We start from the raw sequence: 16,977 nt of genomic DNA, 5'->3' as shown, positions 1-16,977 counted from the left end.
ACAGAGTGAAAACTAACGTTTGTGGACTCAACAATTATAAAATACTTCTGCACATTTTATCTCATTTGATCCTCTCAACAGTCCCATGAGGTGGCAATTATCCCGTGTCACAGGTGATCAAGGAGATGAGCAAATGACCAGGATGTATTGGGGGATGTGGGAGAAATCTGTCTAATTAAAGTGGAGAGTTCTTCATGAAAAGTGGGGAGAAGTAAGGTTTCCAGAGGTCAGGCAGGGCCGAATTATGCATGATCCTGAGGGTAGAGGTGAGGAGTCTCATTTGATGTGAGAGGCTGCAGAGAGCTTTTGAAGGATTATTTTAAAAATTTAAATTGACTGTATGAATAATACACGTTCATGGTAGAATATTTAAGAAAGTAAAGTGTAAAGAAGAAAATAAACCTCGCTCATAATTTTATCACCAGGTGATGTCCTCGTTTTATCCTCTTAAAGCTTGAAATTTGTCAGCATTCATAGCATTGTGCATGTCTTATCTGTCCGACAGTTTCTCAACTGTGGCACTATTGACAGGATAATTCTTTGTCATGGGGGGAGAGGGTTATAGGCTATTTAGCAGCATCCCTGGCCTCAACTCACTAGCTGCCAGTGGTGCCCCTCCCCCAGCTTTGGTGACCAAAAATGACTCCAGACGTGGCCAAATGTCCCCTGGTAGGCAGAGTCACCCCTAGTTGAGAATCTCTGATCTAACCTTATATTGTGAATGTTTTCTCCCATATCATTAATAATCATAGAAAAATCCATGCAATATATATATATATATACACACACACACACCATACTTCATTTACTCATGGCTTTTTTGTTGGATGTTTAGTCTGTTATATAAATGTATATATATATGTATTAAAAATATGTATGTATTGCCATCATGAAGAGCACAGTGGTGAGTATCCTTGCATATAAATCTTTAGTTGAATCTCTGATTATCTCCTTAGGACCATTTCCTAAGAGTCCATTTCTGAGTCAAAGGACAGGAACATTTCAGGACTCGTGGTATATTTTCCTGGAGAAGTACCTTCCAGAATGGTTGTTCAAATAGACAGACCCACTAAGCTGTGATGCATGAGTGTTCCCGTTTTACCAACCCTCACAAGCACTGCAAATTATCATTAGAAACACTATGTTCACAGGTAAAATAATAATAATATCCTGATATTTTAATTTGCCCTTTCTGATCTTCGGGAAAGTTTTCTCGTGTGTTGCTTAGAAATTTGTTGACTTCCTCTTACGTAACTTATTAATTGTTTTTTATTTGTTTGCTTTTAAATTTTGTTTACTTCCTCTTACCTGTCTTGTGAAGTGTTGACTATTTCAGTCGTTATGAAGGCAGAGTTTAGAAACACACCAGCTGGCTTGTGTTTAGGGGAACTATACTGATTTTAATTTTTTTCCTCAAGTGTCTTGTTTTCTCAATTTTCAGCTTAGATTCAGTTCCCTACCATGTCAGAGAGTCATTCAACTTTGTGAAGGAAATCTGTCTCCTTCCTTAAAAGAGGCATGGAGAGAAAGAAAGAAAATGACTTTCAATAGGCTTTTCAATTTTCTAGTTTACAACCTCAAAGTCGGATTTTATGTAGCTGAGTCCACTGGTGTTTTCTCATTAGTATTATAAAATAGATTGTTACTCTCTATTGTGCTCTCCCAGGGATGTAAAACTAAAATGGAAATCCAGTCCAGCTCTTCCCCCAACTACTTCAGTAATCTCAGGCAAATTGCTTCCTGTTTCTAAACCTAACTCTTCTCATTTGTAAAATAACATGGTGAGAGAAGATGATCTCTCAGGGCTTTTAGAATTCTATATATTTGTGTTCATGTGACGGGAAGAGGAGAAACAACTCAACTAGCAACAACTTGGGGCCCTGGTGTCTTGTTTTGGGTGGCGAGGAGGATGAGATTCTAAAATAACTTGAAAAGGGAAAAATATGACACTTGTATGTGTCTTCCAGTCATTTAATGAACTTTGTTTCCTTCTATTATGCTCTAGCCCTTTTGTTCACCAATAGCAAGAATTTTCCTAAAGTGCTGAATGCTGAAAGAGGTAGAATGTGGATGTTTATATAGGGCTGTTGTTGAGACAAGAAAAGTCACGAAATTGGCCTTACCTGTGATATAGATGGAAGAGCCTGGTAGGCTGCAGTCCATGGGGTTGCTAAGAGTTGGACACGACTGAGCAACTTCACTTTCACTTTTCATTTTCATGCATTGGAGAGGGAAATGGCAACCCACTCCAGTGTTCTTGCCTGGAGAATCCCAGGGACAGGGGAGCCTGGTGGGCTGCCGTCTCTGGGATTGCACAGAGTCGGACATGACTGAATCGACTTAGCAGTAGCAGTGGCAGTGATATAATATATATTATTGTTATCTATAGATGTTATGATTAATATATATAATAAATATATATAAAATCTATCCATTCATATTTCTGCTTGTTGAATGTCTTCTCCACAGGAATGCAGGTTCTATGAGGCAGAGACCTTGTCTATCTTGTCCTTCTTGGGATCCTTAGTATCTAAGACAGTGCCCAGCTCTGGTACCTGCTCAATAGGTAAGTGAAGAACAGATGCATAAGTGAATAAATAAGGATGTCACCTATCAAAGAGACAGGAAATAAGTGTTGGCGAGGATATAGAGGAAAGGGAACCCTTGTGCTTTGTTGGTGAGAATTTAAACTGGTGCAGTCACTGTGGAAAACAGTATGGAAACCCCTGGAAAAAAATAGAACTAGCATGCGATCATAAATACAAAAGAAAGGAAATCACTGTCTTGAGATATCTGTACCCACTTGTTCACTGGAGCATTATTTACAGTAGCCAAGCTATGGAAGCAACCCAAGTGTCCATTGATGGATAAGCAGATAAGGAAAATGCGATGTATATATACACAATAGAATATTACTCTTCCATGAAAAAGAAGGAAATTCTGCCACTTGCAACAACAACGGTGAAACTGGAGGGCATTATACCAAGTGAAATAAACCAGACAGAAAGATAAATGCTGTATGGTATCACTTATATGTGAAATGTAAAAAACAAAAAACTCACAGAAACAGTTCAGCCATGGTTGCCAGAGGCTTGGGGTTGAGGGAAATGAAGAGATACTGGTCAAAGGGTACAAACTTTAAATCATAAGATAAATAAATTCTGAGGATCTAATGTCTAGCATGATGACTATAGTTAATAATTCCATACTGTATACTTGAACTCTGCTAAGAGAATAGATCTTAGCATTCTTAAGAAAAAAGATGGGGGGGAAGTAACCATGAAAGGTGATAGATGTATTAATGAACTTGATCATGTTAATAATTTCACAGTATATGTATACATCAAATCATCACATTGTACACTATAAATATATTACAATTTTTTGTTAATTACACCTCACTACAGCTGGAAAAAATAAATGAATGTGTGAACTGGCTATTGGTGCAGCATGTATGAATAAAAGTTATGAAAACAACTTACAACTTCAGCTTCTTCTCCATCAGTGGTTGGGGCATGGACTTGGATTACTGTGTTATTGAATGGTTTGCTTTGGAAACCGAGATCATTGTGTCATTTTTGAGACTGCACCCAAGTACTGCATTTCAGACTTTCTTGTTGACTATGAGGGATACTCCGTTTCTTCTCAGGGATTCTGGCTCACAGTAGTTTGTGGTAACTTTGCCAGTTATTTTCAAATGGGCATCAGAGCGTATGGGCAGTCAAATAAATACTCAAAAGGAGTAAGACAAAGGGGAATCGATTTGAATTGCACATTCTCTCAGAGACAAACTTTTTCAGTCCCTAAACAAGTTATGTTGCTGCTGCTGCTGCTGCTAAGTCGCTTCAGTCATGTCCAACTCTGTGCGATCCCATAGATGGCAGCCCACCAGGCTCCCTCGTCCCTGGGATTCTCCAGGCAAGAACACTGGAGTGGGTTGCCATTTGCCTTCTCCGAAACAAGTTATGTTACTACTTCTTAAAACGAATTACCAATTCCCCTATTAATTAAAAGGCAGTTTTCATCATTTAACAAGAACTTTCCCTGGTGGCTCAGAGGTTAAAGCGTCTGCCTCCAATGCAGGAAACCCGGGTTCGATCCCTGGGTCGGGAAGATCGCCTGGAGAAGGAAATGGCAACCGACTCCAGTATTCTTGCCTGAAGAATCCCATGGACGGAGGAGCTTGGTAGGCTACAGTGCATGGGGTCACAAAGAGTCGGACATGACTGAATGACTTCACTTTCACTTTCATAATGTGCATTTGGCAGTGAGCTTATACTTTAAGGTTTTTTCCTTCAGAAAGCGTTCCTTTAGCCTATTCTGAGGTTCTAATGACTACAGTGACTGGGTCTAATTAGTTTGTGGCCAATGCTAGTGGGTTGCTGGCTACACTTGTTTTCTTACCTCTGAGGTCCCACAGCTTCCTGTTGGCTCAGACAGTAAAGAATCTACCTGCAATGTAGGAGACCTGGGTTCAATCCTTGAGTTGGTGAGATCCCCTGGAAAGGGAATGGAATCTCCTGGAGAGGGAATACCCATTCCAGTATTCTTGACTGGAGAATCCCATGGATGGAGGAGCCTGGCAAGCTACAGTCCATGGGGTCACAAAGAGTCAGACACGACTCAGTGACTAACACTCAGGCCCACAGCTGGACTACATTTCCTAGCTTCCCTTGATGTTAGATACTTAAGTGTGACTGAGCACTGGTCTGTGGAATGTAGGTGGAAGCTATGTAGGTCACTTTTAGGTTTGTTTTTCTTGTTCAGTCGCTCAGTCATGTCCATTCTTTGTGATCTCATGGACTGCAGCACACCAGGCCTCCTTGTCCTTCACCATCTCCCGGAGCTTGCTCAAATTCATGTTCATTGAGTCAGTGATGCTATCCAACCATCTCATCCTTTGTTGTCACCTTCTCCTCCTGCCTTCAATCATTCCTGGCATCAGGGTCTTTTCCAATGAGTCAGTTCTTTGCATCAGGTGGCCAAAGTATTGGAGCTTCAGCCTCAGCATCAATCCTTCCAATGAATATTCAAGATTGATTTCCTTTAGGATTGACTGGCTGGATCTCCAAGGGACTCTCAAGAGTCTTCTCCAACACCACAGTTCAAAAGCATCAATTACTTGGCGCTCAGCCTTCTTAATGGTCCAACTCTCACATCCATACATGACTACTGGAAAAACCATAGCTTTGATTAGATGGACCTTTGTTGATAAAGTAATGTCTCTGCTTTTTAATATGCTGTCTAGGTTTTTCATAACTTTTTTTTCCAAGAAGCGTTTTTAATTTCATGGCCACAGCCACCATCTGCAGTGATTTTGTTTCCCCATCTATTTGCCATGAAGTGATGAGACCAGATGCCCATCAGTTAGTCAGTTAGGTTTGACTCATTACAACTTTCCATGTGGTCCGTGAAGACAGCAAAGTCTTAGTCAGCCTGAGTTTCTGGGATACTCTGTAGAGCAGAGACCCACCACATATCCCCAGTCTCCAGCCAACTGGGCTTGACTTACAACAGCAATCAGCTTTGATGGTTTAAACCCCTAAGATTTCTGAGCAACTAGCATTCCCTAACTCATGTACAAGATAGAGAATAACATTCTAGAACAGAAGCAACCGAAATGTGGAACAAGCAACAGGAATGGAAATTGTGATGATCATTACAATCTTGAAAATAGAAACAACAGAAGTATGAAGGCATGCTGGACCTCTCCCATTGTAGTGATCTGAGCCAATCCATTTTCAAAGCATTACGCAACATGCTAGGAAGTAATTGAAGTGGGGCTGCAATAAAAGCCAACAAAAGAATAACCAGACTATAAAATGTTTCCGTTTAAAGCACATTCATTAATAAAGGAGGACACTTGCTGCTAAGCTGCTAAGTCACTTCAGTCGTGTCCAACTCTGTGCGACCCCATAGACGGCAGCCCACCAGGCTACCCCGTCCCTGGGATTCTCCAGGCAAGAACACTGGAGTGGGTTGCCATTTCCTTCTCCAATGCATGAAAGTGAAAAGTGAAAGTGAAGTCGCTCAGTTGTGTCCGACTCTTAGCAACCCCATGGACTGCAGCCCACCAGGCTCCTCCATCCATGGGATTTTCCAGGCAAGAGTACTGGAGTGGGGTGCCATTGCCTTCTCCGAGAAGGACACTTACCTATTTATAATTTCGTGACAAAGGGTTTTATTGCTTTTTTACTTACTATGGTAGCTTACTAAAAGTGTTAACTGTGGGGAGAGGGAAGAGAAAGAAAGGAGGGCTATATGGGAATAGCTACTGGCTTTCTCCAGCTGACTTTTCTGATTTAGGATTTGATCCAAATAAGGTTGAGTGGGCTATGTGGGCTGTGACCACTCGGGAAAGGGGCACTGTGCTGGCCCAGAGCAAATATCCTAACCTTTACAAAAAGAACCCTTGAGGACTCGAGAGTGAGAAATCTTCCTTGAGCATCATAAAGATGGAATATAGTAGGAGGGAATGAGAAATTTAACCAGCAGGATGATCTAACATCAAACCTTGTTCCCCAAAGCTATCAGGCAAAAAAGATAGGGGAAAATAAAAAAGATCTTTTGTGCTGAGTGGAAATTGAGCATCTCTTCAGCCTCTCTTATGATGGCTATTTTAATACAATTGCATTAGACAGCCCTGTGGGAGTATAAATCATACATTTATAACTACAGTCACAATATAACTTTAGTCCAAACCAGGACTCATGTGAAAGGGGGAAGGTCTAAAATAAATATTTATTTACTGATAAATTATTTGGTTTTATTATGCCAATGGATCTAAAAATAGTTTAATTAGGAATAAAATCTTTCAAAACTAAAAGTAATACATGTGTGTATACATTACAGTAAAATGTAAACATTTTTACATTGAATTAGCCTCCAATTAAAATAAATAAATTTAAATTAAAAAATAAAAGAAAAAATAACAGAAGCAGAGAAATTATTGTACATATTTACACATTAAAAAATTGAGGTATAACTGACATATAACATTATTTTCAGGTATATAAATAGTTTAATATTTGTAATTTATATATTTTTACTAGGTTCCTAGCTATCTTTCTTCAACTGACAGTGTGTCAGTGATGTTTATCTAAAGAATGTCTTTTAATATGGTTTTATTGTTTTTAATCATTTTTTAATAAAATTGTCTGTAATTTTCTTTAAAGTTGCATTTTTGTGCTTGATAATTTGAAATTGTTGACACACCAATCAACTATCTTTAGATGTAATATTTTTAGTTGCAAATTTACCCTCTTTATAGATTCTGAACAAATTCTGCTAATGGCAGATCCTCTCATCTCTATGCTTAATGTTGTTGTTCAGTCGCTCGGTCACGTGCAACTCTTTGTGACCCCATGAACTGCAGCATGCCAGGCTTCCCTGTCCTTCACCACCTCCCGGAGCTTGCTCAAACTCAAGTACATCGAGTCGGTGATACCATCCAACCATCTCATCCTCTGTCGTCCCCTTCTCCTCTTGCCTTCAATCCTTCCCAGCATCAGGGTCTTTTCCAGTGACTTAGTTCTTCGCATCAGGTAGCCAAAGTATTGGAGCTCCAGCCTCAGCATCAGTCCTTCCAATGAATATTCAGGGTTGATTTCCTTTAGGATGGACTGGTTGGATCTCCTTGCTGTCCAAGGGACTCTCAAGAGTCTTCTCCAACACCACAGCTCAAAAGCATCCTTTCTTCAGCACTCAGCCTTCCTTATGGTCCAACTCTCACAACCATACATGACTACTGAAAAAACTATAGTTTGACTATACTGACCTTTGTCGATAAAGTAATGTGTCTGTTTTTTAATATGCCATCTAGGTTGGTCATAACTTTTCTTGCAAGAAGCAAGTGTCTTTTAATTTCATGGCTGCAGTCACCATCTGCAGTGATTTTAGAGCCCAAGAAAATAAAGTCTGTCACTGTTTACATTGTTTCCCCATCTATTTAACATGAAGTGATGGGACTGGATGCCGTGATCTTCATTTTTTGAATATGGAGTTTTAAGTCAGCTTTTTCACTCTCTCCTTTCATCTTCATAAAGAGGCTCTTTAGTTCCTCTTTGCTCTCTGCCATTAAGTTGTTGTCATCTGCATATCTGAGGTTATTGATATTTCTCCCAGCAATCTTGATTCCAGTTTGTGCTTTGTCCAGCCTGGCTTTTCACATGATGTACTCTGCTTATAAGTTAGATAAGCAGGGTGACAATATACAGCCTTGACGTACTCCTTTCCCAATTTTGAATCAGCCTGTTGTTCATGTCCAGTTTTAACTGTTGCTTCTTTACCTGCATACAAGTTTTTCAGGAGGCAGGTAAGTTGGTCTGGTATTCCCATCTACTGAAGAATCTTCCACACTTTGTTGTGATCCACACAGTCAAAGGCTTTGGCGTAGTCAATAAAGCAGAGATAGATTTTTTTGGCAACTCCCTTGCTTTTCTATGATCCAAAAGATATTGGCAATTTAATCTCTGGTTTCTCTGCCTTTTCTAAAACCAGCTTGAACATCTGGAATTTCTCAATTCATGTATTGTTGAAGCCTAACTTGGAGAATTTTGAGCATTACTTTGCTAGTGGGTAAAATGAATGCAATTGTGTGGCAGTTTGAACATTCTTTGGCATTGCCCTTCTTAGGGATTGGAATGAAAACTTATCTTTTCCAGTCCTGTGGCCACTGCTGTGTTTTCCATATTTGCTGGCATATTGAGTGCAGCACTTTAACAGCATCATCCTTTAGGATTTGAAATAGCTCAGCTGGAATTCCATCACCTCCACTAGCTTTTTTCATAGTGATGCTTCCTAAGACGACTTGACTTCACACTCCAAGATATCTGGCTCTAGGTGAGTGATCATACCATTGTGGTTATCCGGGTTTGTATAGTACTTCTGTGTATTTTTGCCATCTCTTCTTAATAAATCTGCTTCTGTTAGGTCCATACCATTTCTGTCCTTTATTGTGCCCATCTTTGTGTGAAATATTCCCTTGGTATCTCTAATTTTCTTGAAGAGATCTCTAGTCTTTCCCATTCTTTTGTTTCCCTCTATTTCTTTGCATTGTTTACTTAGGAAGGCTTTCTTATCTCTCCTTGCTATTCTTTTAAGAACTCTGCATTCAAATGGGAATATCTTTCCTTTTCTCCTTTGCCTTTCACTTCTTTTCTCAACTATTTGTAAGGCCTCTTCAGACAGCCATTTTGCCTTTTTGTATTTCTTTTTTTGGGGATGGTTTTGATCACCGCCTCCTATACAATTTCAAGTACTTCTGTCCATAGTTCTTCAGGCATTCCATCTATCAGATCTAATCTCCTGAATCTATTTGTCACTTTCATTGTATAATTGTAAGGGATTTGATTTAGGTCATACCTTTATGGCTTGGTGGTTTTCCTACTTTCTTCAATTTAAGTCTGAATTTTGCAATGAGGAATTCATGGTCTGAACCACAGTCAGCTCCTGGTCTTGTTTTTTTGCTGACTGTATAGAGCTTCTCCATCTTTGGCTGCAAAGAATATAATCAATCTGATTTTGGTATTGACTGTCTGGTGATGTCCACATGTAGAGTCATCTCCTGTGTTGTTGGAAGAGGGTGTTTGCTATGACCAGTTTGTTCTCTTGGCAAAACTCTGTTAGCCTTTGCCCTGCTTCATTTTATACTCCAATGCCAGACTCTATGTTTATGGATATTAAAATATATAAGTATTTATGCCCATGTAGTTTTATTTTAAACAGGTATTATTATTTTGCTTCCCATCTTCAACAAATATTTTATAGACAAAACTTACCCCCCTCCCAAATTGTCTCTTTTTAATGATTCTTTTGGATGTCATGAAATTTAGGTGCAAAATAATAAGATTCATTAATTTGAATTAATTTAGTGAAGAATATATTGATTTACCCAATTAATGATAGGAGTGCTATCTAAAACTTCTTCCTAAGCAAGATACCCAAAATACAATAACAGACTCAAAGTTAAATCATATGTATGATCTGAGGTCTCATCATCTATTTCATTTGTTTTCTCTCTTGCATTTGTATGGATATGTTTTAATGACTTCTGTTTACAGGCTTTGTTTCAATCACTACAGTTTGTTGAAAGCCAAATATTTTTGTTCTCCATCTGTTGAATACTTGAATAAAGATTTTCAATAGATTTTGGAAAAAATGTAACCATAATTTAGAGAGCTCTGTGCACACTTGCAAAAATTCTATGCCATGGGAAGACTTAAAAGCTCCAACAGTTCTGAAATCTGGTGAATGAGGGTAGCAAAGAAAGAAAGCATGTATTGCCATGATGATTGCTATTATTTTTCTCATTCAACACTCTGTCACAAAAATTTTGTAATTCAGTTACTTTGTGTATTTATAGACACATAATTGAAATTTTGATAGCTACAACTTCTATTTTGATTGGTAGAATACTGCTGCTTGTTTGAGCATGATCAGATCATGAGTAGTATATGCAGCAAACCAATTCCAAGAACTTATTTTTTCCCATAGTTTTTTTTAAAAAATTAATTTATTTTAATTGGAGGCTAATTGATTTACAATATCGTTGTGGTTTTTGCCATACATTGACATGAATCAGCCACTGGTGTACATGTGTCCCACCATCCTGAACCCCTCTCCTACCTCTCTCCCCACCCTATCCTGAGAGGGTAACAGGCACGAAGGCCAGGGGTCTCCAAACAGAGGAAATAGGCTGCAAGTGTCAGACATTTTTATCTCTCTTAAGCGGCAGGAGGAAACAAACTAGTGACATTTTTTTCCTTCTCTATACAAATTTAAAAGGTTTCTCTTAAAATACTGTGTTGCCATAATGACACCTGGTCTCACCTGAAGTTAACTATTCTCAAACCTTGAGTTAACCAATGCATTTTTCTTATGGAAATGTTTGTCTTAAGCTATGTTAATGTACTATGCATTTACCCCAGACTCTGTCTTCAAGTCGGTTCGCCTAGTAGGCTCAGAACCTACTTGACAAACCATTATGTTATACTCAGATATTGTTCCCCTAATCTATGTAAACGAAACTATTTGTATGGTAATCTGCCCTTCTATAAGATTCAAGTCAATCGTTTTATGGCCCTGGATGAATCGTCTGGTGCCGAGATTATCCCAAAATACATCTTATGGATGAGGGGCCTGGTACCATTCTGAGTTTTAAGACATTCCTTTCTTTCATTAACAGACTGCTAGTGACTATATAACATCCAGCTGAAGACTAGCAGGGGGGTACTCTTTCTGCCCACTTCTGATGCCTGTGTCAGAAGCTTTCTCTATCTCCTTTATACTTTAATAAAACTTTATTACACAAAAGCTCTGAGCGATCAAGCCTCGTCTCTGGCCCCAGATTGAATTCTTCTCCTCCGGAGGCCAAGAATCCCGGAGTCTTTTCTTGGGTCAGCAACAACCTTTCAGTCCCTTTGGGTTGTTCCAGAGCACCAGCTTTGAGTGCCCTGCTTCATGCATCAAAGTTGCACTGGACATCTGTTTTACATATGCTAATATACATGTTTCAGTGCTATTCTCTCATATCATCCCATCCTTGCCTTCTCCCACATAGTTCAAAAGTCTGTTCTTTACATCTGTGTCTCTTGCTGTCTTGCATATAGGGTCATCGTTACTGTCTTTCTAAATTCCATATATATGCAGTAATATACTGTATTGGTGTTTCTCTTTCTGACTTACTTCACTCTGTATAATAGGCTTCAGTTTCATGCACCTCTTTAGAACTGATCCAAATGCATTCTTTTTTATGCTGAGTAATATTCCATTGTGTATATGTACCACAACTTCCTTATCCATTTGTCTGCTGATAGATATCTAGGTTGCTTCCATGTCCTAACTATTGTAAACAGTGCTGCAGTGAACACTGGGGTACATGCGTCTCTTTCAATTCTGGTTTCCTCAGTGTATATGCCAGCAGTGGGATTGCTGGGTTGTATGGTAGTTCTATTTCCAGTTTTTAAAGGACTCTCCACACTGTTCTGCATAGTGGCTGTACTACTTTGCATTCCCACCAACAGTGTAAGAGGATTCCCTTTTCTCCACACCCTCTCCAGCATTTATTGTTTGTAGACTTTTTGATGGCAGCCATCCTGACCAGCATGAGATGGTACCTCATTGTGGTTTTGATTTGATTATCTCTGATAATGAGTGATGTTGAACATCTTTCATCTGTTTTTAGCCATCTGTATGTCTTCTTTGGAGAAATGTCTGTTGAGCTCTTTGGCCCATTTTTTGACTGGGTTGTTTACTTTTCTGGTATTGAGCTGCATGAGCTGCTTATATATTTTTGAGATTTTTTGTCAGTTGCTTCATTTGCTATTATTTTCTCCCATTCTGAAGGCTGCCTTTTCACCTTGCTTATAGTTTCCTTCATCGTGCAAAAGCTTTTAAGTTTAGTTAGGTCCCATTTGTTTATTTTTTCTTTTATTTCCATTACTCTGAGAGGTGGGTGGGTCATAGAGCATCTTGCTGTGATTATGTCAGACAGTGTTCTGCCTATGTTTTCCTCTGAGAGTTTTATAGTTTCTGGTTTTACATTTAGGTCTTTAATCCATTTTGAGTTTATTTTTGTGTATGGTGTTAGAAAGTGTTCTAGTTTCATTCTTTTACAGATGGTTGACTAGTTTTCCCAGCACCACTTGTTAAAGAGATTGTTTTTTCCTCCATTGTATATTTTTGCCTCCTTTGTCAAAGATAAAGTGTCCATAGGTGCATGGATTTATCTCTGAGCTTTCTATTTTGTTCCATTGATGTATATTTCTGTCTTTGTGCCAGTACCATACTGTCTTGATGAATGTAGCTTTGTAGTATAGTCTGAAGTCAGGCAGGTTGATTCCTCCAGTTCCATTTTTCTTTCTCAGGATGGCTTTGGCTATTTGAGGTTTTTTGTGTTTGCATAAAAATTTTGAAGTTATTTGTTCTAGTTCTGTGAAAAATACCATTGGTAGCTTGATAAGGGATTGTGTTGAATCTATAGATTGGGTAGTTAACTCATTTTCACTATATTGATTCTTCCCATCCATGAACATGGCATATTTCTCCATTTATTTGTGTCATCTTTGATTTCTTTCATCAGTGTTTTATAGTTTTCTATATATAGGTCTTTTGTTTCTTTAGGTAGATTTATTCCTAAGTATTCTTTTTGTTGCAGTGGTGAATGGGATGTTTCCTTAATTTCTCTTTCTGTTTTCTCATTGTTAGTGCATAGGTGTGCAAGGGATTTTTGTGTATTAATTTTATATCCTGCAACTTTACTATATTCATTGATTAGCTCTAGTAATTTTCTGGTGGCATCTTTAGGGTTTTCTATGTAGAAGATCATGGCATCTGCAGACAGTGAGAGTTATACTTCTTTTCCAATCTGGATTCCTTTTATTTCTTTTTCTTCTCTGATTTCCATGGCTAGGACTTCCAAAACTATGTTGAATAGTAATGGTGAGAATGGGCATCCTTATCTTGTTCCTGATTTTAGAGGAAATGCTTTCAATTTTTCACCATTGAGGATAGTGTTTGCTGTGGGTTTGTCATATATGGCTTTTATTATGTTGAGGTATGTTCCTTCTATGCCTGCTTTATGGAGAGGTTTTTTTTTTTTTATCATAAATGGGTGTTGAATTGTCAAAGGCTTTCTCTGCATCTATTGAGATCATCATATGGTTTTTATCTTTCAGTTTGTTAATATGGAGTATCACATTGATTGTTTTGTGAATACTAAAGAATCCTTGCATCCCTGGGATAAAGCCCACTTGGTCATGATGTATGATCTTTTTAATATGTTGTTGGGTTCTGTTTGCTATAATTTTGTTGAGGATTTTTGCATCTATGTTCATCAGTGATATTGGCCTGTAGTTTTCTTTTTGTGTGTGGCATCTTTGTCTGGTTTTGCTATTAGGGTGATGGTGGCTTCATAGAATGAGTTTGGGAGTTTACCTTCCTATGCAATTTTCCAGAAGAGTTTGAGTAGGATAGGTGTTAGCTCTTCTCTAAATTTTTGGTAGATCTCACCTGTGAAGCCATCTAGTCCTGGGCTTTTGTTTGTTGCAAGATTTTTGATTACAGCTTTGATTTTTGTGCTTGTGATGGGTCTGTTAAGATTTTCTATTTCTTCCTGGTTCAGTTTTGGAAGGTTATACTTTTCTAAGAATTTGTCCATTTTTTCCAAGTTGTCCATTTTATTGACATATAATTGCTCATAGTAGTCTCTTATGATTTTTTTCTATTTCTGTGTTGTGATTTCTCCATTTTCATTTCTAATTTTATTGATGTGATTCTTCTCCCTTTTGTTCTTGATGAGACTGGCTAATGGTTTGTCTGTTTTATTTTATCTTCTCAAAGAATCAGCTTTTGGGTTTGTTGATTTTTGTTATAGTCCCCTCTGTTTCTTTTTCATTTATTTCTGCTCTAATTTTTTTGACTTCTTTCCTTCTACTAACCCTGGGGTTCTTCATTTCTTCTTTTTCTAGTTGCTTTAGGTGTAAAGTTAGGTTGTTTATTTTATGTTTCTCTTGTTTCTTGAGGTAGGCTTGTATTGCTATGAACCTCCCTTTTAGCACTGCTTTTACTGAATCCCAAAGGTTTTGGGTTGTTGTGTCTTCATTTTCATTTGTTTCAATGCATATTTTGATTTCCTTTTTGATCCTTCTATGATCTTTTGGTTATTCGGAAGTGTGTAGTTTAGCCTCCATATGTTTGTAGTTTTAATGTTTTTTTTTTCCCCTGTAGTCGACATCTAATCTTATTGCATTGTGATTGGAAAACATGCTTGAAATGATTTCAATTTTTTAAAAATTACCAAGGCTAGATTTATGGCCCAGGATGTGATCTGTCTTGGAGAATGTTCCATGTGCACTTGAAAAAAATGTGAATTCCATTGTTTTGGGGTGAAATGCCCTATAGATATCAATTAGGTCTAATTGGTCCAATGTATCATTTAGAGCTTGTGTTTTCTTGCTAATTTTCTGTTTGGTTTATATATCCATAGGTGTGAGTGGGGTATTAAAAAGTTCCCCAGTATTATTGTGTTACTGTTAATTTCTCCTTTCATACTTGTTAGCATTTACCTTACGTATTGAGGTGCTCCTATGTTGGGTGCATATACGCTTATAATTGTTATATCCTCTTCTTGGATTGATCCTTTGATCATTATGTAGTGTCCTTCTTTGTCTCTTATCACAGTCTTTATTTCAAAGTCTATTTTATGTAATATAAGTATTGCTACTCCTGCTTTCTTTTGGTCCTCATTTGCATGAAATATCTTTCTCCAGTCCTTCACTTTCAGCCTATATGCATCCCTAGATTTGAGGTGGGTCTCTTGTAGACAGCATCTATAGGAGTCTTTTTTTATATGCATTCAGCCAGTCTTTGTCTTTTGGTTGGAGCATTTAACCCATTTACATTTAAGGTAATTGTTGATAAATTGTTAAAGCTCAACATTCAGAAAACGAAGATCATGGCATCCGGTCCCATCACTTCATGGGAAATTGATGGGGAAACAGTGGAAACAGTGTCAGACTTTATTTTTCTGGGCTCCAAAATCACTGCAGATGGTGACTGCAGCCATGAAATTAAAAGACGCTTACTCCTTGGAAGGAAAGTTATGACCAACCTAGATAGCATATTCAAAAGCAGAGACATTACTTTGCCAACAAAGGTTCGTCTAGTCAATCAAGGCTATGGTTTTTCCTGTGGTCATGTATGGCTGTGAGAGTTGGACTGTGAAGAAGGCTGAGCGCCGAAGAATTGATGCTTTTGAACTGTGGTGTTGGAGAAAACTCTTGAGAGTCCCTTGGACTGCAAGGAGATCCAACCAGTCCATTCTGAAGGAGATCAGCCCTGGGATTTCTTTGGAAGGAATGATGCTAAAGCTGAAACTCCGGTACTTTGGCCACCTGATGCGAAGAGTTGACTCATTGGAAAAGACTCTGATGCTGGGAGGGATTGGGAGCAGGAGGAGAAGGGGACGACAGAGGATGAGATGGCTGGATGGCATCACTGACTTGATGGACCTGAGTCTCAGTGAACTCCGGGAGCTGGTGATGGACAGGGAGGCCTGGCGTGCTGCGATTCATGGGGTCGCAAAGAGTCGGACACGACTGAGCAACTGATCTGATCTGAGGATCCTGTTACCATTTACTTTGTTGTTTTGGGTTCGTTTTTATAAACCTTTACTTTGTTTCCTGTCTAAAGAAGATCCTTTAGCATTTGTTGAAGAGCTGGTTTGGTGGTGATGAATTCTCTCAGCTTTTGCTTGTCTATAAAGCTTTTGATTTCTCTCTAGTATCTGAATGAGATCCTTGCTGGGTAGAGTATTCTTGGTTGTAGGTTTTTCTCTTTCATCACTTTATGTCCTGCCATTCCCTTCTGGCCTGAAGAGTTTCTATTGAAAGATCAGTTGTTATCCATATGGGTATTCCCTTGTGTGTTATTTGTTGCTTTTCCCTTGCTGCTTTTAATATTTGCTCTTTGGTTTAATCTTTATTAGTTTGATTAATATGTGTCTTGGGGTGTTTTGCCTTGGGTTTATCCTGTCTGGGACTCTCTGGCTTTCTTGGACTTGGGTGGCTATTTCCTTCCCCATATTAGGGACGTTTTGACTATTATCTCCTCAGATATTTTCTCATGCCTTTTTTTTTTTTTTTTTGTCTTCTTCTTCTGGGACAGCTGTGATTTGAATGTTGGGGTGTTTAACATTGTCCCAGAGGTCTCTGAGGTTGTCCTCATTTCTTTTAATTCTTTTTTCTTTTTTCCTCCCTGCTTCATTTATTTCCACCATTCTATCTTCCACTTCACTTATCCTCTCTTCTGCCTCAGTTATTCTACTGTTGGTTCCCTCCAGAGTGCTTTTGATCTCAGTTATTGCATTATTCATTATTGATTGATTCTTCTTTATTTCTTCTAGGTCCTTGTTAAACATTTCTTGCATCTTCTTGATCCTTGTCTCTAGTCTATTTACCTGTAACTCCATTTTGTTTT

The 16,977-nt window shown here is 38.4% G+C and overlaps 1 pseudogene; it reads left to right on the top strand.

Annotated features, from left to right (window-relative positions):
* The window catches only part of LOC129638926 (dual specificity protein phosphatase 18-like), a 211,960-nt pseudogene that overhangs the window by 131,000 nt on the left and 63,983 nt on the right, over window positions 1-16,977 (top strand).

The sequence above is a fragment of the Bubalus kerabau genome, chromosome X (genome assembly GCF_029407905.1).
Source record: "Bubalus kerabau isolate K-KA32 ecotype Philippines breed swamp buffalo chromosome X, PCC_UOA_SB_1v2, whole genome shotgun sequence".
NCBI classification, from domain to species: Eukaryota; Metazoa; Chordata; class Mammalia; order Artiodactyla; family Bovidae; genus Bubalus; species Bubalus kerabau.
The sequence above is the reverse complement of the archived record's forward strand: the minus strand, read 5'-3'. Positions and strand labels throughout refer to the sequence as shown.